At 32.9% G+C, this 24437-nt stretch overlaps 2 long non-coding RNA genes across 2 annotated transcripts; both read right to left on the minus strand.

Annotated features, from left to right (window-relative positions):
• Positions 1-19669: 19669 nt before the first annotated feature.
• LOC120077143 lies at positions 19670-19956 on the minus strand. The gene is made up of 2 exons (XR_005481738.1): positions 19788-19956; positions 19670-19725 (listed from the first exon to the last, which is right to left on the minus strand). It is a non-coding gene; the product is annotated as an uncharacterized LOC120077143 (long non-coding RNA).
• Positions 19957-22426: 2470 nt separating this feature from the next.
• LOC120077688 lies at positions 22427-24391 on the minus strand. The gene is made up of 5 exons (XR_005481817.1): positions 23886-24391; positions 23719-23792; positions 23537-23602; positions 23249-23306; positions 22427-22484 (listed from the first exon to the last, which is right to left on the minus strand). It is a non-coding gene; the product is annotated as an uncharacterized LOC120077688 (long non-coding RNA).
• Between the last annotated feature and the right edge of the window lie 46 nt (positions 24392-24437).

Genomic DNA, 24437 nt, shown 5'->3' on the forward strand with positions numbered 1-24437 from the left:
GATATACAAGTGGATCGTGCTTTAAATGATAACCTAAATGGTCTGTAGTATATGGATAAAGGAAGAAAACCTTATCCTGGTGACACTACGAGTGTGGCCCATTTTGTAGTTGTTACAAATATTGTAGAGTGCTATAAATGGTCTGATCTTGACCATTCATGTATTAGACATGCGAACGGGAATGCTCTATACAAAAGAGTTTATATAAGACCGGACCACAAAATATTTAGTCTTGTTATAGAACGGCGTTCATGACAAAGACTTTCATTTCACTAGGATGACCATAGGTAACATGACTTAATCCTAAGTGAGTTGGGAACTCCTGTCTATGCGGGCGATCCTTTCATTTGCATGGGTACAAGTGGCCAGATTGCCGACTCAAACCTACCACTTTGAGGATTCGTCTGATTGGGGAGCTGGGAACTCAGCTACACAAGACAGAATTCACTCCTTCTCTTAAGTAGGAGTAAGTAGATAGAATGTTCCCTTAAGGGCTGATTCTGAAGCTTGAACAATGTGGCGCTACACCTTCTCTTGGCTCGATAAGTGATTACTCATAGTAGGACTATGATGTATTAATCAATAGAGGAATCAGTGGTACTTAAGGAGTTAGATGTAACTACAAGGGAAAAACGGTAAATTGGCCCAGCTGTACTTACGAGTGATTTGTGAAGGGTCATCGTACTATTGATTGGTTATATCCAATGGATACAGAAATATATCTATAGTGTGAAGAGTGCAGCTGTTGTCTTTAGCTGAGTGTCCGACAGTTAACGGATGGTGAATATTGTGATTAAGTAGTTTAGTCAGTCATTCACGTACTGTTGGAGTTTCAAGCTACAGGTCTATAAGGTCCCCTTGGTAGTTCAATGGATTCATGTTTGAGAATAAGTTTTTGGGTTAGTTTGAAATATTCAAATTAACAAGAGAGAATTTGATTATTATGATATAATTAAATTAATTCAATTATATGTGATATAACTGATTTGATGTATTTGATACATTAATTGGAGGAATTAATATAAATATAATTTATATTAAATGTCATAAAGGAGAAAAAGAACTATGATTTAAATATTACATATGATGTGATATTAAAACTATGGTTATAAATATAATATGATAAATTAGTTATTATATTTATTTATAATGAAAACAATTATGAGACAATTGTGGTTGGTTATTTTTCTCTATTAACCGATTAGGTGGGAGGTTTCTATCAGTTTTAATAACTGATGGATAAAAAGGAAAATTGTTTCAATTTTTCTAAGAGGCAACATATTCGATCGGGTAAAAGAAAATAGCTATACGATAAACTTTGAGAGAGTGAACGATCAAGGGTCGAGTTTGCTAGACGATAGCTCCTTGCTACTCAACGATCGAGTATCCAAGTAGTCTATACGATAGACTTTCACATTTTCCCATTTACTCGATCATTTAGTCGATCATATAGTTCCTTCTTCCCTCTACCAAATCCATATAGATCCCACACCTCTTGGATTCTCACACCGAGAATATCAAGGTAGCCTCTTGGTGGTGTTGAGTTTGATGTTCGAGGGTCGAGGATCGAGTCTTACTTGATTTTGTTCAAAGATCTGACAGTTTGTGTTATTCACTGGTTGTTCGTTCCGTTCGTGCATTTGATCGAGTTTGTTTGGACCTTGATTGTTGGATCGAGGGAATACTCGAAGAATAGTTCTTCAAAAGGTATGTCACTCGATTTCCTTTGTATTAAACTTAATAGCATGTTGTAATTTACTTGATGATGAATAACTGGTGTTGTTTGATTGTAAATGTGTTAATCTTTCACAATGAGTTTAGAACGATCTGTTTCCACTCAATAGTTCTCTTATTTAAGAGTTCCTTCAGAGTTCACGCTTCAAGTCAGAGATAACAGATATGAGGCAAGTGTTATCAACAATAAGAGATTTTATTCTTTCCTTCTGAACATCCTTAGAATCCTCGCATATCTTCTTGTAAAGGTCATGATAGGTAGCTGTAATAAATGAGTCATGAGTTTCATCATCACCAACAATTGCAGTGAAGTCACCTATGAAATGTTTATTTTCATAGATGTCAGATGAGATGCAATTAACAAATGCATTGGCATCTTCTTCTAGATCACTATTGTCGTTAGACTCTTCATTTGACAAGATCGGGCATTCTGACTGATAATGAAACAAATCTTTCGCATTCTCTAAGTCAAAACAACTTATCGTTGTTTGTATCATTCCCTCCTAGTTTGTTAGAGTTCCTCTTAGAACATTGAAATTTTTTAGCAGTTGACCTAGAACTATTGTTATTCTTTGCCACTCTAAGAGAATAAAACCTTGACTTCTTTTCAAATTTCTTTAACACGCGAGAGAAATGTTTTAACAATAAGAAGATTGCATCAACAAGATTTTCTCCAGGTTCCTCTCTTGATTCAAATGAATGTCTATTGATTGACGACTGCAAAATGATTCTCTTGTCTATTTTCTCAAGCCTGTCACTAAGAGACATTTCAAACGCAAGTAATGATCTAAAAAGATCATCAACTTTCATAGTCGAGATATCTTGGCTTCTTATATAGCAATGACCTTCATGTCAAATCTCTAAGAATTTTTCAAAGCTTTTCTTCAGGGATCTTCTCTTATAGAGCAAATGATTCATTTGCAATGTTAAGCAATCTGATATTGAACTCTGCAATAGTCTCATCATCTTGCATTTTTAGAGATTTAAATTTTATGGCCAACAACTGCAATATAGAAATCTTGATTTTGGATGTTCCTTCATAAGCAACAACAAGAATATTCCAGACTTCTTAGGCAAACACACAAGTGTTGATCAAGCGAAAAATGTTTTTGTCAACATTACTAAATATGGTGTTTAAGGCCTTAAAATTCCCTCGATAAGCTTCATCTTCTTCCTCGGTCCACTCACTTTCAAGCTTGAGCATCGATTCACCTTTCTCATTAGAGACTTATGGATGTGACCATCTGATTATTATAGACTTCTAGGATGTACTATTTAAAGACTTCAGGAAGGCAATCATCCTTGCTTCCCAATATGCATCGTTGGTTCCATCTAATACTGGTGGACAAAAACAATGTTATGACTTATGTTATACTACACGATAAAATAAGAAGGAATCTGCTATAGTAAGAACAATTGTTATACTACACCAACTGAAAAAACAATAAAGAGGAATCTACTACACGATAACAATGTTATGACTTATGTTATAGTACTTCACAAGACAATTATCAAAATGTAGAATAGATAAAATAACACCATAAATTGGTAACCAAATTTGGTGTAAATCACCTACATCTGGGAGCAATGTGCCCAGAAAAGATAACTTTACTAATATCAATGATAAACAATTATAACGCAGTACTTATCTGTAATAGATGTACGATTACAGTGACTCTCTTACAACTTCATCACTCAACTAATAGACTAGGCTCCCCCTAGGTGTGATACTTCTTCTCATGGCATCTTAGGCTTTCCCTAGGTTATATTATCAGTGAAGCAAATCTTAGGCTCCCCTAAGATCGAGACTCCTTCTCTATAAGGCTTGAGCTCCCCTTAAAACGTGAAACTCCTTCTCACTCGTGTTGTATATTTCCTTCTAAAAACAAAGTTCCCTTTGCTCGAATGGTTTAAGCTCCACCAAAGCTTGAAAGTACCTTCTCAAAGGATCTTCTTCCTCTCAATGTGAGGTACACAGAGTACAACTCTATCAATGCACTACACGGTTGACCAAATACACTGACTATTTGATTTTAGTGAGAACTTTCCATAATAACGGAACCCTTTAAATATGAGTAACAGAAAACACTGAGCAACCATAACTTCTATAGCAATCGAGAGCGAAAGGAAAAAATATCGGCAGAATAACAGCAAAGGAAACCACCGATAAGGGGAAAAAAATCTAGCAGGATCAGCATTACCAAAGACATTCCTCATCCTGAAACCAATAACGTAGAGACACATCTCATAACATTTGAGATGCTTAAATAAATATTGCCAACCACAAAAAAAATTAACAATTTGATTAATGTCATGCTTTTTAATTTGATTTCAAGAAATTAGTTATCACTTAAGTAGCATGATAAAAGATTATTTTTTTATGGAAAATAATTTGGATTTGAGTTTCTATGCTTAAGCATATTGTTTAAGTCCCCATGAATAATGTAAGTAAATGACTTAATGAAGTATGTATCAAAATCAATACCCTAGAATACTTTGACTCTAAAATGTTCACACATTTTTCTTTAGTTTTATTTATTGTTTTAAAAAATCACACATTCAAAATCGATTTTCAATTCTTAGTTAAAATTGACACGATTCTAAAATAAATAAACAAAAGTGTGAATTTGATCCCTGAGGACGATACAGCTCTCTTATGCCGTTTTAATTTACTATAACTTGACCATGTACTCTTGCATTGACATCACGAAGTTAAGGTAGGTTATAGGTTTTGGGATGACCAAATAGGAAAATTCCCATAAGAAAATTTTGATTTTCATTGAGAAAGTTTTAAACAAACATAAAGTAACAATTGATTCAGAGATGAAAGTAAAGAAGAGAAAACTAATTATATATGTCTCCATGAGGTTGTGACCAGTGAAGATCAAAGTATAGTTGTAGAATCTAAGGAACTAGTTGTGGAACGTATTGAATCGGTTGTGGAAATGATGAAATTTTGAGAACGGCAACTATAGCAGTTAGAAGGTTTAGCAGGACTACCAAACCACCACAGAGGTATTCTACTATTTTAAATTACATATTATTGATTGGCATAGGTGAACTTCAATGTTATGATGAAGTAGTTCAAATGGAAGATTTTGTCAAGTAGGAGTTGGCCATGAAGTGAGATGGATTCTCTTATGGCAATTGGTGGAGTTACCAAGAGATAATAAAGCTTTGCATAACAAATGAGTTTACATAGTCAAACAAGAAGCCAGTTGTAGCAAAGGATATAAAGAAATGCTTGTAGTCAAAGATTTTCAATAGAATGAATGTATTGGCTTTAAAGAAATATTTTCTCCTGTAGTTAAATGAACTACTATTAGAATTCTATTATCTATACTGGCAAAAGATCATTTATTCCTAGATTAGACGGATATAAAGACAATGTTTCTTCATGGTGATTTACATGGTATATGATCGAACTGAAATGGCATCATTAACCCCTTTCGATCCAAATCAAATAAAATTATGTGTCTTACTCTCTAATAAATAGTAAAGTGAAGTATGGAGTAAAACCACAGAGAGTCACGAAGATCTCTTATTAAAAAATGTTATAGAATAGTAACCGAAGGAGGTTTGGTGTTTGAAATTGTTGCAATGGAAAATATATTCGCATGAAAATAAAATGAGAATAAGAGAGAGAAAGATTTGTGAAATTCAACAGTGAAAAAATCTAGTCCGCATTTGATGTTATATTTCCTCAATTAGATTAATTGCTCGCCGAACTCTAGACGAAACATGCTTTGCTTAAGCCTAGTCAAATTAATTAGAATCATAATTAACCGTCCTAATTAGCGAATTAATCAAAATGCATAGAAAATAAATCCGCTCAAAATAAATTGACCAATCACATTTAGGAAGGTTGCTAGGATGAACAAATTAATTTCCACCTTCTAATTAACCCATTAAATATGACTTTTACCATAAGATTGATTAAAGCAATATTTAGAGTGGTCGATTTCACAATTAACCAAGTTGATCTATTTTTGCTTCCTATGACTTATTACCTTAATCAGGGATAAATCTAAGCATGGAATAACATCAACAAGCATTGGTTGTCAATCAATACATAAAAATATCATTCATAATCAGAAAATTCATAGTAGAAATCCATAAGCAGAGAGTTTGAACAATGTGAAATAAAGGGTGGGTAAAAAAATATTTGATTTTTGAAAACCCTGTTATCACTTATTCTGCTTGTTCTAGTGCTTCCCTTTTTCAGGATAGTGGTCAACCAAAAAAGTTGGGGGTGACAGATGGAGTGACAACGATCAAGTTCGATCATGGATGATCAAGCCGAATACGATTGAGTAATCGACCTTAAAAAATTTTGTTTTCTGGAAGTAACCAAGCTTTAAATTTATTTGATTTCATAGATTATATTTCTTTTATGCATTTCTCCCTTTTATTCATGGAAAAAAGTCTGAAGGAAAGGATATAAAAGTTTGCTCTAACTAAGGAGTAATCTGCAAACTGAAGTAAAATACCAGTAGGATACAAGACGTGACCAAAGCTCAAAGTACACAAATGTGGGCATCATATTAATAGTTGATCCTAAATCTAGCATCACATGCTTAAATTTAATCTTACCTATCAAACAGGATAAGGAAAGTGTACCTAGATCGTCACGTTTAGCTAGTAAGTTACCAGTGGAGATGACTAGGCTTTCTTCACTCTTAGGCTTGTCTTCAATCTTAACCCACAACCTCTTGCCCTTTGCAGTAGGGCTTTCATTTCTCTCAGAAGACTTGACAACTTGCTTCTCATCCTTCTACACAACTCTTTAAGCAACAACCAACTTGCTAGGGAATGGGGCAACAGGAACATATGCGTTAAAATTCCATGGATAAATATTAGTCTAATCAAGGATCGGATCACTGGACGCCATTAAGAACATCCTCAAGTATCTTCAGAGAACGAGGGACTACATACTCGTGTATGGTCCTAAGGATTTGATCCTTATAGGATACATGAACTCTAATTTCCAGACTGATAAGGATTTCACGAAATCCACTTTAGGAGCACCAAGAAGAGGTGCATTGCTAACTGCACTATGGAGGTTGAGTAGCAGCTTATGAAGCCGCCAAGGAAGCTGCGTGGCTCAGGAAATTTCTAACTGATCTAAAAGTGGTTCCAGACATGTCAAAACCCATCACTCATTATTGTGATAATAGTGGTGTCTTGGCAAATTATCGAGAACCTAGGAGTCACAAACTCGGAAAGCACATAGAGCAGAAGTATCGTCTCATTCGAGAGATTGTGCATCAGGGGACGTGATCGTCATGCAGATAGCTTCGACGCACAATGTTGCTAATCCATTTATGAAGGCACTCACGGCTTAAGTGTTTGAGAGTCACTTGCAGAGTATGGGTCTACTAGACATGCCACATCTAGTCAAAGGCAATTAGGAGATTTTGTATTGGGCGTGTATTATGCCCTAGTTTCTTGTTTTGTATACTTTTGTATTAGTTTGACTTTTATGATGTACACCCCAATATCTTTAGGATAAGCGGGAGATTGTTGAGATTGATGCCCTAAATATCGTGGGTTATGTAGTTTGTAATTGTATTATACAAACAGTTTATTTATTTAATAAAATATGAGGTATTTTATTCAACATTTAGTAGCATTAACCCACAAAACCAATAAACAAACATCCAAGGTTATCTTCTGTAACTTAAACATGCATGTAGAGACATACGGGTGGATTATGTTTAAGTGATAACTTGAATGGTTTGTAGTAGATAGATAAGGTTGAGTACCTTATCTTGTGACACTACGAATGCGGCCTATTTTGTAGATGTTACAATTGTTGTAAAGTTCTACAAATGATTTAATCCTGATCATCCATGTTTATGAGCGGGGTGTTCTATATAAAAAGATTTATATAAGATCGGACCACGAAATGAATAGTCTTGTTATATAATATCGTTAATAGTAGAGACTTACATTTCACCAAGATGACCATAGTGACTTGACCTGAATCCTGAGTGAGTTGTGAACTCTTGCCTATCAAGGCGGTCCTTTGATTTGTATGAGTGAGAGTGGCCAGTTCGCTGACTCAATATGCTTACTATTTTAGGGATTTGTCTAATTAGGGAGTTGGAGCGCAGCTACACTGACAAAATCCTCTCCTTCCTTAACGTCAGAGTAAGTAGATAAATTGCTCCCTTAAAAGCTGATTTTGGGGCTTGAAATATTGGGGTTGATGCCCTAAACCTCGTAGGGTCCTATAGTTTGTAAATTTTCTATGAACAAACTCTTATGTCATTAATAATATATAATATTTTATTCACTTTGTCTATAAAATATGTAATTTTTTAGTTGCATTAACCACAAACCAATAAACTAACATCCAAGGTTATCGTTGTAACTTAAACATGTATGTGGAGACTTACAGGTGGATTATGTTTAAGTGATAACCTAAATGATCTGTAGTAGATGGATAAAGTTGGGTACCTTATCCTGGTGACACTACGAGTATGGCCCATTTTGTAGGTGTTACAATTATTGTAAAGTGCTAGAAATGATCTGATCCTGGTCGTTCATGTATTAAACACGCGTGCGGAGATAATCTATACAAAGGAGTTTGTATAAGATTGTACCACGAAAGTTTAGTCTCATTATATAACACCGTTCATAATAGAGTCTTTCATTTCACGAGGATGACCATAGGTAACATGACCTGAATCCTAGTGAGTTGTGAATTCCTGCCTATGAGGGTGGTCCTTTGATTTGTATGGGTGAGATTGGTAAAATCGCCGACTCAACAAGCCTACCATTTTGGGGATTCGTATGATTGGGGAGCTGGGAACACAGCTATACAAGATGAAATTCATTCCTTCCCTGAAGCAGAGGTAAGTAGATACATTGCTCCCTTAAGGATGATTCGGGGTCCTGAACAATGTGGCGTCAGACGCTCCCCTACCCAATAAGGGTTTAGTCATAGTAGGACTATGATCTATTGTTCATTAGAGGGATCAGTAGTACTTAAGAAGTTAGATGTAACTACAGGGGAAAAACAGTAATTTCGCCCAATTGTATTTACGAGCAATTTGTGAAGGGTCATCGTACTGTTGATTGGTTATATTAAATGGATACAGAAATATATCTATAGTGCGAAGAGTCAACTGTCAGTCTTTAATGGAGTGTCCGACAGTTAACCGATAGTGGATAATATGATTAAAGAATTTAATTAATTATTCATGTACTGTTAGAGCTTCAAACTATAGGTCCATAAGATCCCCTTAGTAGCTCAAAAGGATTTAGTTGAGAATTAGTTTTTGAGTTAATTAGAATTGTTCAAATTAATAAGAGGGACTTTAATTATATATGATATAATTAAATTGTTTCAATCATATATGATATAATTGTTATAATGTATTTGATACATTATAGTTTAATTGGAGGAAATAAATATTTGAATGAGATTCAAATATATTTTCTATGAATGTGATTCATAGTTACAATTTAATATAAATATAATTTATATTAATTGCCATAAAATAGAGAAAATAAACTATAATTTATATTGTATATGAATATAATATGATAAGTTAGTTATCATATTTATTTATATTATTTTATTATTTTTATTTTGAATTATCATATTTATTTATATTATTTTTATTATTTTGAATAATAACTTCCTCTATTTTCTCTCCAACCACCTTAGTGGGTGATTATTGTCTTTTGTGGCAAAAGGAATAAAAGAAAATGGTTTTCTCTTCTTCCAAAAAAAAAAAAAAAAAGAAGAAGAAGAAGAAGACAATGCAATATTCCATACGATTGAGAGATTGCAGAAATGTTCTGTACGTTCTTTTAATCTTCTTCCTCCACACTTAAACAATCCCTCCTAACCAAATAATCAAAGTCCACCACTCCTGGGTTCTCACCTTAAGAATACCAAAGGTTCATTGTGGTTGTGTCTTTGTTTGGTTTGAGAATATCTTGAAGGTCTTCAAGAGGTTGTTGTGTTCGAGGCTCGGATTGTTCAAGGGATACATGAAGAGAAAGGGTCTTCAAGGGTAATGTATCTTGAACCCTTTTTCTTGTATCAAGCATACTGTAATTTATTTTGAATACATATCTTGTATATTTACTGTAAATTTAGTTTTCAATAATTAATGGAATTTAGACGATCCCTTTCCACTCAAGAATCTTCTTCAAATACGAGTTCCCTCATAAACAATGTGGCACCATACCCTTTCTTGGCCCGAGAAGGATTTGGTCATAGTTGGACTATGACTTATTGTTCATTAGAGGAATCGGTGGTACAAGGAATTAGATGTAACTACAAGGGCAAAATGATAATTTTGGCCCAACTATACTTACGAGCAATTTGTGAAGGGTGATTGCGCTGTTGACTGGTTATATCCAATAGACATAGATATATATCTGTAGTGCGAAGAGTGCAACTGTCGATCTTTGGTGAAGTGACCGACAGTTAATGGAAGTTGGGTAATTTAATTAAAAGAGTTTGATTAATTATCCAAACTTCAATCTATAGGTCCATAAGGTCTCCTTGATAGCTCACCTGAGATAATTGAGAATCAAATTAATTTTGGGTTAATTAGAATTCTTCGAATTAATTGAGAGAATTAATTATATGTGATTTAATTAATTTAAATTTATTATATGTGACATAATTAATATAATGTATTTGATACATTATAATATAATGTTTATTTTAAGAGAAAATAAATATTTTAATATGATTTAAATATTAATTAAATGGATTAGATTCATATAATTAAATTTATATAAATTTGATTTATATTGAATACCATAAATTATTGAGAGGATTTCAAACTATAGTTTATATTATATTTGATATAATATAAACTATAGGTTACATGTTATATTAGATATAACATATAGTTTGATATATGTTATACATATAATAAATTAATTATTATTATTATTATTATTATTATATATGTATATATATGTATGTATAGATATATATATGTGTGTGTGTGTATGTATGTGTATAGATATATATATGTGTGTATAGATATATATATATGTGTGTATATATATGTATGTATGTATTAATTAATTTAATTAGTTTTTAAATTTTATTTAAAAGAGGGAGTTATTTTAACTCTTTTTTTTTTCCCATTTTTCTCTCGATGATGTTACATGTAAGTGGGGTGGTTAGTAGATCTTTTTCTTCCCTAAAGTCACAGAAGGTCTATGAGTTTTTTTTTTCTTTAATAATTCTACTTCTCCCAAGAATTTTCTCTACAGGAAAAATACTCTTTCCCTCTTTTCCCAAAAATTAACATAGAGCCCATAGTACTCCCGTGGATTCTCAACCAAAGGAGAATACCAAGGTTACATTGTGGTGGTGTCCAAATCTTTTTTTGGGTATTAGAGGTATTGCTGGTTTTTTTCATTGAGACCGTCATTTAAGAAGGATTACAGTACATTTGAAGAAGATCGTGAAGATTTCATTGTCTTCAAAGGTTAGTATGACTAAACCCTAAATTCCTTCACTATAATTTATGAAGCATGTTGTAAATTTTCTTTGTAGAATGCATAATAGGGTTTTGAATTTTATCTTTTTGTATAAATTAAAAATTGGAAAACGATCTCGCTTCCATCTAGGGTTTTCATAAACCTTCATAAAGAACTTCTCCAGAAATTGTTGTTGCATCTTTTCCCATGCGGTGATACTCCCAAGCGGCAGAATGTATAGCCAATCTTTCACATCTCCCTTCAAAGAAAAAGGAAATGCCCTCATGTTTATCTACTCTTAGGTCACTCCATTTGGCCTCATACCAATCGCACATAAGATGGAACTCTTTAAAGTGTTTATGTGGGTTTTCACCTACAAGGCTAGAGAATGAAGAAAATAAGTGAATTAAGCAAGATTTTAGTTCAAACGACTATTGCGTGGTGTCAGGTGCAACGAGCTCTCTAACTGTCTTCTCTCGCTCAGCCATTGGTTGCACTTCTTCTTCAGACTTTTCTTCTTCAGCCTCTTCTTCTAATGTGTCTTCAACACGGATGTGCTCGTTTTATGCAGCTTGCGCCCTCTTTTCTCTTCAAATTCTCCTCTCCTCCCGTATATTTCTGCAAAATATAACAATCTAGATCCTTCGAGAGTGTCAGTCATACACCAAAAGAAAAATGAGTTAGCAAACAAGAAAATTATAAGCCTTTTAACCAAGAAATCTATTGGTTCCTTAGTAACTACGCCAATTTGATCGAACCAAAAAGGTGTCGTAAACACCTTTCGACCTGGATCAAATAAAATCATGTGCCTTACTCTCTAGTAAGTAGTAAAGTGATGGAGTCGAATCACTGAGCCACAAAGATTTCTTAATTAAAAAACTTATGGTATAGGAATCGAATTGGGGGTTTGTTATTAGGAATTGTTGCAATGGAAAATAATTCGCATGAAAATAAGTTGAGAATAAGAGAGAAAGATTTGTGAAATTCAATAATAAAAAGATCTAACTCGAGTTTGATGTTATGTTTCCCCAATTAGATTAATTGCTCATCGAACTCTAGATCAAACATGCTTTACTTAAGCCTAGCCAAATTAATTAGAATCTTAATTAACCATCCTAATTACCTAATTAATCAAAATGCATAGAAAACAAATCCGCTCTAAACATAAGATTGATTAAAGTAATACTTAGAGTGGTCAACTTCACAATTAAGTAAGTAAATCTAATCTTTTGCTTCCTATGACTTATTATCTTAATCAAGGATAAATTTAAGCACGGAATAACATCAACAAGAATTGGTTATCAATCAATACATAAAAATATCATTCATAATCAGAAAATTCAAAGTAGAAATCCATAAGCACAGAGTTTAAACAATGTTAAATGAAGAACAAGTCGCACAAATAATCTAAGAAAGGGAAAAATTATCAAACCAAAGCTAGAAGAGTTACCTTAGCCTCTAATCATCCTCAAAATGTAAGAAATTAAGCTCCAGATTATAAAAATGGAAAAGAATAAGTGTTCACAGTGAAGAGAAGAAGAAATATGGCTAGAAGAGGAAAAATGTGTGCTACCCCGTCAAATTGGGCTAATTTTGTATTTATAAACTCATGGCAGCACCACGACATTAGAGACAACATCACAGCGCTCTTGTCGAAACGCAAAGGGGTGGGGTTGCACAGGCGCAACGACGCTCTGCATTACGCACAGTCAAAGCTTGCAGTTGTCTCCGCGGTGCTCTCCCACTTTTTAAAATCCGAGCTCTCTAGAAAATGAGTTAGGCACAATGCCACTGTACTACTGCCCGGCGCTCCTCAGGGGAATTTTCGTAATTCTTCATCTTCTTTCTCCCTTGATACAATTGAGTTCCAATTTGGTTCATTTTAGCATCGTTTCACTCTGAATGCCTCGTTCTACCTCTTAGACATCTGAGATTTGTAAAGTCATCAATTAAACACATTAAATAGAGTAACAACCCCAAATTAAGTAGAGGAAGATAGCACATTTTCAGTGCTATATTATAACAACAAAGATTTATAATACAATGATAGGAGGAAATAATATGTAAACTTCATAGAAACATGTATGGTCTCAAACAGATTCCCAAAAAAATGGTATAAGAAATTTGATAGCTTTATGGGCAACAATGGATTTCAAAGGTGTCAAGTAAATCATTGTTGCTACATAAGATCTGATGGTAACTCTTACATTATTAAACTATTATATGTTGATGGCATATTAATAGTAGGTACAAGAACAAACAAGAAATTCTGAAGATAAAAGCTTGTTATCTAAAGACTTTGATATGAAAGATTTAGAAGCTTTCGAACAAATCTTAGGAATGAGAATCGAGAAGAAAGATGGTATATTGATGTTGTTGCAGGGATAATATGTGAAAAAGGTATTAAATCAATTTCACACAAAAAATTGCAAAACATGTCAGTACTCCTTGACTTGTCATTTTAGATTATCTAAGGAGCTTCACATGGCTAGAGTGTCATATGCTTTAACTATATAGAAAGCTTGATGTATGACACGGTTTGTACAAGATTGAACATTGCACATGCAATGGAAGTTGTTGACATGTACATGAGTAATCTGGAGAAGTATCACTAGGAGATGTAAAGTAGATTTTTCACATATTTCGGAGGGACAATTATTATTGTTAGATGACATAATATTAAATTTGCTTTCACCCACTAGGTTAAGTTTTTAGGTGAATAGGTGATTTAATATGGCATCATAATAGGTGGTCGGGGGAGGTCCTGTGTTCAAGCCTTTGCAATGTTGTTTCCTCTCTAATTAATAAGATGGTATGTTTTTACTTTGGGTTAGTAACTACGATTAGTTGGGTTTCTAGATTGTAGAAAATAGTAGTCTTTTCCTACTGCAAAAGCCAAGTATATTGCAATGCTGGTGCTAGACAAGATTCTAGGAAGTCAAAATCCAACTAATATGTTTACCAAGGTTGTGAAGTTGTGCTCAACTTCGATTGGACTTCTCCATGAATAAAGAGAGGATGCACTACTATTGGGGGGAGACATTGTTTGTTTTGTCTAGATTGTTAAGAAATTGTTTGGAGCCTAAAACTCCCAAGACCCATTTACGCTTCCTAGTCCATTTGAAACAAACTTGCCCACCAAATTTATTGATGGAGGTGAATTGCTCACGACAATAGAAGCTAAAAATTTAAACAGGGAAGTCGTGGGTCTTTAAGTGTGAGATTTGATGCAAAATAAGAAGACCGTGAACAGCTTGTGTGAGTTTGGAGAGATTTTTCTTGAGTTCTTCAATTAGAGAGTTGTTCCTCCATTAAAGAGTCTGAGAGGTATTGTAAGAGTGGTTTTTGACCTTTTTTCCCAACAGAAAAATCATACCATTATAAACTCGTCTTCTCCTACATTGACAGTAGAGAACTTGATATAGCTCAAATTGGGTGAATTAGTATAAAACGATAGACTTCGGTTGAAGTTTTTGGACATCTTTTACGAGCTAGATATAAATTGTTTTATACCTATTAATTCTTTTGCATTGTGTTAACTATACTAATATATGGACATAATTTCTCCATTTACTTGTTTTAAATTTTAAATTAACTGATCTTATATGGTTTAAATTTTAGATGTAATTTAAATTTTAAATTAACTAGTCTTATCTAATTTAAATTTTACATTTAATTTGAATTTTAAATTAACTAGTCTTATAAAATTTTAGATTTAATTTGAAATTTAACTGATGTTATCTAGTATAAATTTTGGATTTAAGTTGAAATTTAGATTAAATAATCTCATCTTGTTTTATAATTTAGATTAAATTTGAAATTTAAATAAACTGATGTTAGTCGTTAGAGATTTAAAGTACTCATTTATAATACGGGTATTTTAGTCCATTAGTAAATCCGATTGTCATTTTTGCAATAGCAGGAGAACCTTTGTCATTTTTCAAAATACGATTAAATTTTACCATTTATTAGGTTAATTGTAGGGACAATTGCATGTATATCAAAATAAGATATCATATTTGCAAGTGTGTCTTGCGTTTTTCTTCTTTTCCAAATTTAGTAAAAATCGGCCTAGCCCAAGGACTAAAAAAGTACAATCATTAAGTGATACACCTAAGGTTGAGTATATATAGATGATATATTATTAATATACTTCATTTTAAGTCTATTAGTTAATCTAGTATTTTCTTATTGGTGTCTAACACACTCATATCTTATATTTGATATACATGTGATACACTTGGAATATTGTGTTTACAAAATAGAATACGCATGTTTTACGTCAAAAGAAGTTACTGATTGTATATTGATTGTTATTAGATATACTACTAATACACTTGAAATGTTGATTGATGTTAAATATACTGTTAATATACTCATGTCTTACTTCAAGTATCTACTGATTATTGTTTGATGCACAATCATCTGATATAATGTTGATACATTTGAAATCCTATGCTTATAATGAAAAACACATGGTTACTTCAAAATAAGTTATTAAATGAATGTTGATTGATAATAGATATATTGTTGATATACTTGGAATGTTGATTGTCATTAGATATACTGTAGATATACCAAATTTAAAGTGTATCAGTTGAGCATTTAAAAGTATATCACATGGAAATGTATAAAATCTAAAATCAATTATAACTAAAATTAATGTATAAGTGCATCAGTTGTTGGTATGTCAGTTATATTAGCTTTACTTATTAAATATTTATTGGTTGATATATCTATTTGGTTTATCAATTTAATAACTATAGACCTAAAATGAAGCATATTAATAGCATATAAAAATATGTAAAATCTCCTTGATACATTATTGATGTGGTGCATAGAGAGTATACATTCAATAAATATAGCTAAAATTATGTATATCACTAATATACTAGTGAAACACATAAAATTAAGTATTTTTGTAGTATAAATACGTCTCGTGTAGGTCTTTCAACAGAATTAATAGTCAAAGATTATGATAGGATAACAATAATATATGAGTGATACATTACTGATATACTTCATTTTAATGGTATATCAGTTAATTAATAGGGTCAATAATAGCCATCTATCGATATCTAATCTTTTCTGGTTTTTTCATCATGATTATAATTAATTTTACTAGAAATTCCGAAAGATAATACTATTCACCTCTAATAATCGTCTTCCTTCAAACTACTACTTCATTGTCACCATTCAGATCACAACATCCTTTTTCTTCTACTACTTTTTTTTCATCGGTTTTCTCTCAACTTTCCTCCACAAAATCATCTTTGCCATAGAAATCCTCATTGAACTAATTTTACTGTTCATCTTCAACACAAAATTCCTCTGTTGAATCCAATTTGATTTGTTTGATTTTCTGAAAAGTTGCAAGGAAAATCACAAGCACTAAGATGGAGAAGTGCAATTGAAACAACCAGGAATAAGAAATTTGTTTGGAAACTAACTGGCCATGGCATGCGATTGAAGCGATGAGCAACAGAAAATGGTGAGAGAAAAAACTGGGATCACAGTTTAGATTTATTAAAAAAGGGTAAAATCGAAAAACGAAAGAAATTAAAATCTGAATTGGAGAATTTTGCTATATTTGCAAAATCACAAAACTCAAATATATGTTTCTGAAATACCTAATATATTTTGCCACTCATTACAAGTTCTCTTAATTGTATTGAATAGCACTTTTAGGACTAATAATTAAGTGTAGCAAACTTTAAAGAAAAAACCCCATCGGATTTCAAAGTAGCACGATCTAATTCAAAAATTTCACCCAATTGAGCACGTCTAGCATATTTTTTCACAGTAGCAGGATCACTATAACTCACTCCATTGAGTTCACCACCATAGAACTCAACAGTTACACCAACCTGTTCAACAACCCGTTACCTGTGTCTTTGTTTCTATTGCATTCTATCTCATCGTATCAAATTCTGTTCTACGATATTTGAGAATCACCGTCAATACCTCGGTGTAGGTCCAGGATAATATTCCACAGTCTGGGTCTATTTACAACTAGCCAATTAAGAATTCTCAGATGTACTAGTACTAGCAAGTGCATCTTTGATGCAGTCATCGATTCTCCCGAGAGGTCACAATTACCGCAAGCAAATATATTAATGACGAGGAACACATTTTTACTATTCTACTAATACTTGTACTTGCTCTGCTATTCTGCTCGAGCATGGCTGAAGAAGAATTATGGAGCGTAAAATAAAAAAATATGTTGATTCGGGTTGGGTATACTATATTTAATTTATAACGGAACTCCCGCTCTTAACCCATTAATGAAAAAGAAAAAATCAAAAGATAAAGTCATTCCATTCGACAAAATACCCACTTTCTTCAACAATTTCTGATCTCTAGTGGACCTCTCAATAGGATTCGAACCCATATGAAGTTTTGACCATCTGTCAGAGAAAAAAGAATGAATGGATCTTGTAGGATTCCCGAGAAATTCTTCGATTTCTTCCTAAAGCGGATGGTTATTCATATGCTTTTCACATTCCGTGAATAGTCGGGACATTGAGGAATATCCAGAAAAGAATTTAGGGAATCATTCTGATTCTATCTCTGTTCGTTCCGTTTGAAGAAAGGAAGGATCCCAAAGAATCGATCTTTCTTTTAGTTGTTGAATCTTTCTTTGATTGATCAATGTGTGATATTGCAAATCCTCATTACTAATGGAATCGAAATGATCTCTGGATTGATCAGAAGATCCTTTCAATCATTATGAACTATGTATGCACATATGACTTAGATGTGTTTTAAAAAGTCACATAGGGGGAAATGAAGAAATATAATATGAAAATAGAATCGGATTCTATTTGTACTGTATCTGAGATGAATCTTGGCCATTCCCGCCTTTCAACTCTCCGAGACTAGACTTTTGGATCTTATAATGAACTAATTGAACCTTTCAAATATGTATAAAGTATTAATTGAACGCGAGGAGATAGAGTATGAACAAATAAAAAAGAAGAGGAAACAAAATAAAATTCTTTTCTTTTACATATCTATATATATCCTTTACATATTTATATAAATATCCTCTTTATCTTTACTTGTCTATTTTACTCATCTATAAATAGAGTAAGAAATATATATAATTTAGTTAAAGGGTAGATTTCTAGACATCATGATGTGCCAAGAAACCAAATTTGAATTGGTGACACGAGAATTTTCAGTCCTCTACTCTATCAACTGAGCTATCCCGGCCATTTCCGAAACATTATCCTTATTTTAATAGATGACTTTGGTCTATGTCAATTCTAAATCAGAAAAAAGGTATTCCAAAGTCTTCTTTTTGAAGTCCACAAAATTTCAGGTCTTGAATAAGATTTTGGAAGTTTCAATACAGTAGCCAGTATTGTTAATCATTCAAATTTCACAAGGGGGATTACTCGCAAGGATGTTCGTTTGTATGTGTATCATATAGAATACATACCACAAGCCTTGTGATAAGAAATCAAATTTCCGCTCAAATACGCTTGTGAAAGAGTCGAATGAATGATTAACATAACGAATTGTGAATTGCTAATGAAAGGATAAATAATTAAATTAAAGAGGCCAACGAGCCTTTTTAGGGTTTTAAGGATAGAGGGACTTGAACCCTCACGATTTTTAAAGTCGACGGATTTTCCTCTTACTATAAATTTCATTTTTGTCGGTATTGACATGTAGAATGGAACTCTATCTTTATTCTATTCGCATCTAATTAATCAGTTCTTCAAAAGATCTATCACACTATGTATGATGGAGTAAATGATTTGATCAATGAATATTCGATTCTTTTTTCAACTTGGAGATATTGGAATCGATTCATAACAATTCGTTCATTTTGATATATCATTTTTTATATTTATATATAAATATAAAAAAGAGAGATTCGAGTTGTCATTAATCAATATAGTATTTCAGTACGTAATACGTTTATCTTTCATCTTTTCTGGAGTTTCGATGGAAGGATTCATTCCTTTACTAACGCAACGTAGTCAACTCCATTTGTTAGAACAGTTTCCATTAAGTCTCTGCACCTACCCTTTTTTTTGTTTTCGGAAAAAGGATTTGGCTCAGGATTGCCCATTTTTCATTCCAGGGTTTCTCTGAATTTGAAAGTTATCACTTAGTAGGTTTCCATACCAAGGCTCAATCTAATTAAGTCCGTAGCGTCTACCGATTTCGCCATATCCCCCTCTTTTAAGATTAGTATCGCATTATGATGTCCTTCCCCGTTTTCTTTCATTTTTATTATACTGGAACCACTAAAGTCATTAGAATACCGATTCCTCTATTGAAAAGTGGTTCCTCCTATTGGAATTCTTATGTATCTTCTTCTTTCATCTCTCTCAATCGGAGACCTGTATTTGATCCGATCCAAAATGATTCTATCATTTCTGTATCTTCAATTCAATATAATTCAATATAGATAGATATATAGACATATATATTTGCCCCTCTTTCGATTTTTTTCTTAGTAAAATTTTGAATACTTAAACGGTCGATTCTTTTTTTCGTCTTAGCTTCCACCTTTCAGAATGAAAACAGAGAAATGCTTCATTATCATCTCNTTTTTTCGTCTTAGCTTCCACCTTTCAGAATGAAAACAGAGAAATGCTTCATTATCATCTCAATTGCATTTAGTTGGTTTGGATTGCACCTTTTCATTTTTTTTTTTATTTATTCTTACCCTACCCTTAGGGCAGATTCTCTATAACATAACTAAAAATTACTTTATTATTCGATAAATTATTTAATATAGTATAGTATAGAATTATAATATTATAGAATAGCCATTAACCAATTATTCTATAACCCATTATATTATATAATATATTTATATTATTATTATATAATAATATTATTAAAAATATAAAATAAATATAAGAAATTTCAATATCAATATAAAATATAATATAAAAAAGAGAAAATCAAAATTATGTAAATATTGTAATATTTTCATTTCATTTAAATAGACAGACATTCAAATAGCATAGTAAAAAAAATAATAAAGAAAAGAGTAAAAAAATAATAAAGAAAAGAGTAAATAACTAAAAAACCTAAAACCAAAATAACCAAAAATAAAAAATAATAATAAGAATTGTAAATGTCATTTGAAGTCAGAAACAAAAATTTACTATCTAATTGAGATTAACACATTAATTACTGTTACACATCCATTTGATAAATAGATCAAAATTTCCTATCGCTATATTCTATTGATCGTTATATTAACTATTATTTCTATAATAGAACATAATTATTAATATTTATTTGAAATGAAATTAGATTCTATATTCATATTAATTAGGATAGCTAAGATCCCAGTAATTTAGTAAATTACTATGCATGTAATATTTATGTTATGTGAGCCCACTTAGCTTAGAGGTTAGAGCATCGCATTTGGTCATTGGTTCGATTCCGATAGCCGGCTTTTCTCTATTTATTTGATTTATCAATTATGTCAAAAATCAAATAAATAGAGAAACGGCTTCTTACCCTAAAGTCAACGATTTATCATGTTGTAGGAACTTCCCTTTATGACTAAAGGGGAGGTTTTATTTCTGTAGAATAAATCAAGAAAGGAACTCTTACTTTTTTATATCATTTACATATACAATAGGATCCGGATATTGATCCAAGTCATCTAATTATTCTTTGTATTGTAGTACAATACTTTACTGGATTTTGCTTCATTTATCATATTTATCATTTAGTTTAGTTTTAATTTAGGTTTATGAAATTTAAATAAAATAAAAATAAGGAGTCTTTATATCATGTTACAGAGGGCCTCATTTCAAAAAAAAATACGTCGTCTGGGGGCTTTATCAGGACTAACTAGTAAAATGCCCAAAACCGGAAACGATCTTAAAAACCAATCGCGTTCCGGTAAAAAATCTCAATATCGTATTCGTTTAGAAGAAAAACAAAAATTGCGTTTTCATTATGGTCTTACAGAACGACAATTACTTAAATACGTTCGTATCGCCGGAAAAGCCAAAGGATCAACGGGTCAAGTTTTACTACAATTACTTGAAATGCGTTTGGATAACATCCTTTTTCGATTGGGTATGGCTTCGACTATTCCTCAAGCACGACAATTAGTTAATCATAGACATATTTTAGTTAATGGTTCTATAGTGGATATACCAAGTTATCGGTGCAAACACCGAGATATTATTACAGCAAAGGATGAAAAAAAATCGAGAGCACTGATGCAAAATTATCTTGATTCATCCCCCCCTCAGGAATTGCCAAAACATTTGACTCTTCAGCCATTGCAATATAAAGGATTAGTCAATCAAATAATAGATAGTAAATGGGTCAGTTTGAAAATAAATGAATTGCTCGTTATAGAATATTATTCTCTTCAAACTTAAACCTAACTAAAAAACAAGGGTTAGGACAATTTCGTCCTCCCCTTCGCCGAAGTCTAAGTAAAGAGACCGAAGGAAAGTAAAGTAACGTTTTGATCCGGAAATTTTTCTATCCTTCATGTATCATTGAGCGGGAGGGGGATTTTCATCTCTTGTCTATTCTTTCCAGTCTTTTCATTTCCGTACCACAAAAATGAAAAATTCAAAATAGAGAATCTTTATCCAAAAAGGTCTAACCGTTGAAATAATAGTATTCATTGTTATTTGATTTGCAAAATTTATCCATGACAGACTATCGTTGATAGACTCCTACTAACGATATAATCTATCATTGATAGACTCTAAAAGTTGAATCTAAATTTTGTTACATCTGTAAATTTATTTGCATTATACTTATAAGCTTAATTGCTATATTTACAACTAACTATATCATATAATGTGCTTTTATAAGCTCAATTCCAGTGTTTTCCATAACTATTTACATGATATAACAGATTTCCAGTGTTTTCCATAACTCTTTACATGATATAACAGATTTCTTTGAGAAAATTAAAGAAATTATGTGACCCGACCCCCTAAGACTTAAGTTAGGCTGTTATTAAATACATTCATATATGGAAATCAAAACGACACTCCGTTATGGTGAAATAAATGCTAATTAAATAAGTAAGTTCAAAAGACTTTCATTAAATTCAAATACTAAAATAATAGTAGGGTACCCTCATAAATCATAAAGAATAATAAATAAGTCTGAAAAAACGATTCTTAAAAGTAATTTTTAAACATCAAAACTAAAAGTTAAGAGAAACATGAAAAGAACTTTAAATCTTATGATGCGGAAGCGTAAAAACTAGTCCCAGTGGCTCGATCACGAATTCCGCTTGTCCATTGCCGGTGCATCTCTATACTTACCTGAAACAATAACATGAGAAAGAATGAGTATAAAATACTCAGTAAGTAACCCCACTACTGGGGTCAGGCTAGGCATCTATGTCTTCTAGATACCCACCTCTGGTGAAGCATATAAACTACTCTAGTCCTCATGGGACACATACACATGAAACAAGGAGACTGAGTCCTATCCTACTGTAATTAAGTATGCCCACTACCTCTGGTGAATCCCGAAGGAGACACAAACTGGTGAATCTCGGAGGAAACACAAACGGGTGAATCCCAGAGGAAATACAAACTGGTGAATCCAGAAGGAAACACAAACTGGTGAATCCAGAAGGAAACACAAACTGGTGAATCCATAAAGAAATACAAACTGGTGAATCCTGAAGGAAACACAAACTGGGCATCTAACTAATCAGTAAGGACATTTGCACAGTCTCAACATCATAATCATCACTGTACGAATCTATGACATACATATAAACCTCAACATCATGGTTCTACAACATACACATATACCTCAACATCATAGTTCTACAACATACATGTATACCTCAACATCATCAGATCAAATACAACCATATGGAAGCACATACCATCTCATACTAGCATTCAAGTGTCTATGTGCATAAATAAATAATTCAGATCTCATACCAGAACATACTTTGATCATATTATACTATCAGTCTATCATGCTATCATTCTACCATAACATTCATTTATCATGCTAGCATACATCTAATGTCTGGCCCGTGGACAGTTCCAGTAGTAAGATTACTTACCTCAAAGTTAAATCCAAAGAAGCCCAAGCAAGCTTATCCTTTTCAAGACAAGCAACACCTAAGATAAATCCAATATTTAAATCAATATTTTGGGTCTAACTCCAATCAACCAAATTATTCAAAGACCTCCAGTTTTACTTTACCTAAACTATAGCTCGGTCTTAACTTAATTCCAAAACCCAATTCTGTTGGTTACATAAACATACACAACGTTCAAAATTAATAACTTAATTCTCCACAATTAATCTTAATTCAAAATAACCTCCCAACAACGTACTCCAAACTTACCAAACTTCAAAAGATAATTGGCCTTTACTTTGATGAGCAACACCCTAAACGTCTCAAGTCTTGAATCTAAAATCCAAACCTAAGAGATATTAACAATTTTAACCCGAAACCAAACATATCAAATTTAATCTAACAATCCCCAAACCAAACCACATTGGGAGTTACCAAGCCTTGGAACTTACCAAATCACTACGAAGGAGGAACTTCAACACTCGCTGGACAGCGCACAAATTCTCCTCCAAAACCTCCAATTAACCTTTAAATGCAAGGAGGAACACTATTATAAACCCAAGACATAACAAGTGATCCAGAAAACAACCAAGAACAACAACACCCAAAAACAACTTACGCAAAAAATCTTACTCCAACCAAGATTTGATCAGAACCAAGTGGCAAAGAAGATTTATTGTGGAAGCTGGTTCGACGACAAGGTCGAGCTAACGGCGAGGGGAGGGCACGACTGGCTGGGAGTCGACGGTGCAGCTTCAGATCCAACGATGTGGCTTGGCGCGAGCAGATCTGGCAGCACACGAGCACGGGCGGCTCGACGTGGGAGACCGGAACCAGATCTGAGCTGTGCAAACGGTCAGCGGCGAGGGGCTAGAATCAAATTTGGGCGGCGCGAATGGTTGAGGCGCAAAGAAGCCGAAGTCGAAGCTGGGCTACTCGTGGCTCGGATCTAGGCTGGCGATCAAGGTCAGCAGCGAGGAGATGCTGGTCAAGGTCGACGACGAGAGGTGTTGGTCGAGGTCGGTGGCGAGCGGCTGGGTTTGCGAGAGGAAGAATATGGAAGGGGGGAAGAAAAAGAGGGAAAAAGAAAAATGAAAGAAAAAAAAAAGGAAAGAAATAAAATATAATATTTTTTTTTTCATTCTCTTCCTTTTCATTCTTAAAACAACAA

This window comes from Benincasa hispida, chromosome 5 (genome assembly GCF_009727055.1).
Source record: "Benincasa hispida cultivar B227 chromosome 5, ASM972705v1, whole genome shotgun sequence".
NCBI classification, from domain to species: domain Eukaryota; kingdom Viridiplantae; phylum Streptophyta; class Magnoliopsida; order Cucurbitales; family Cucurbitaceae; genus Benincasa; species Benincasa hispida.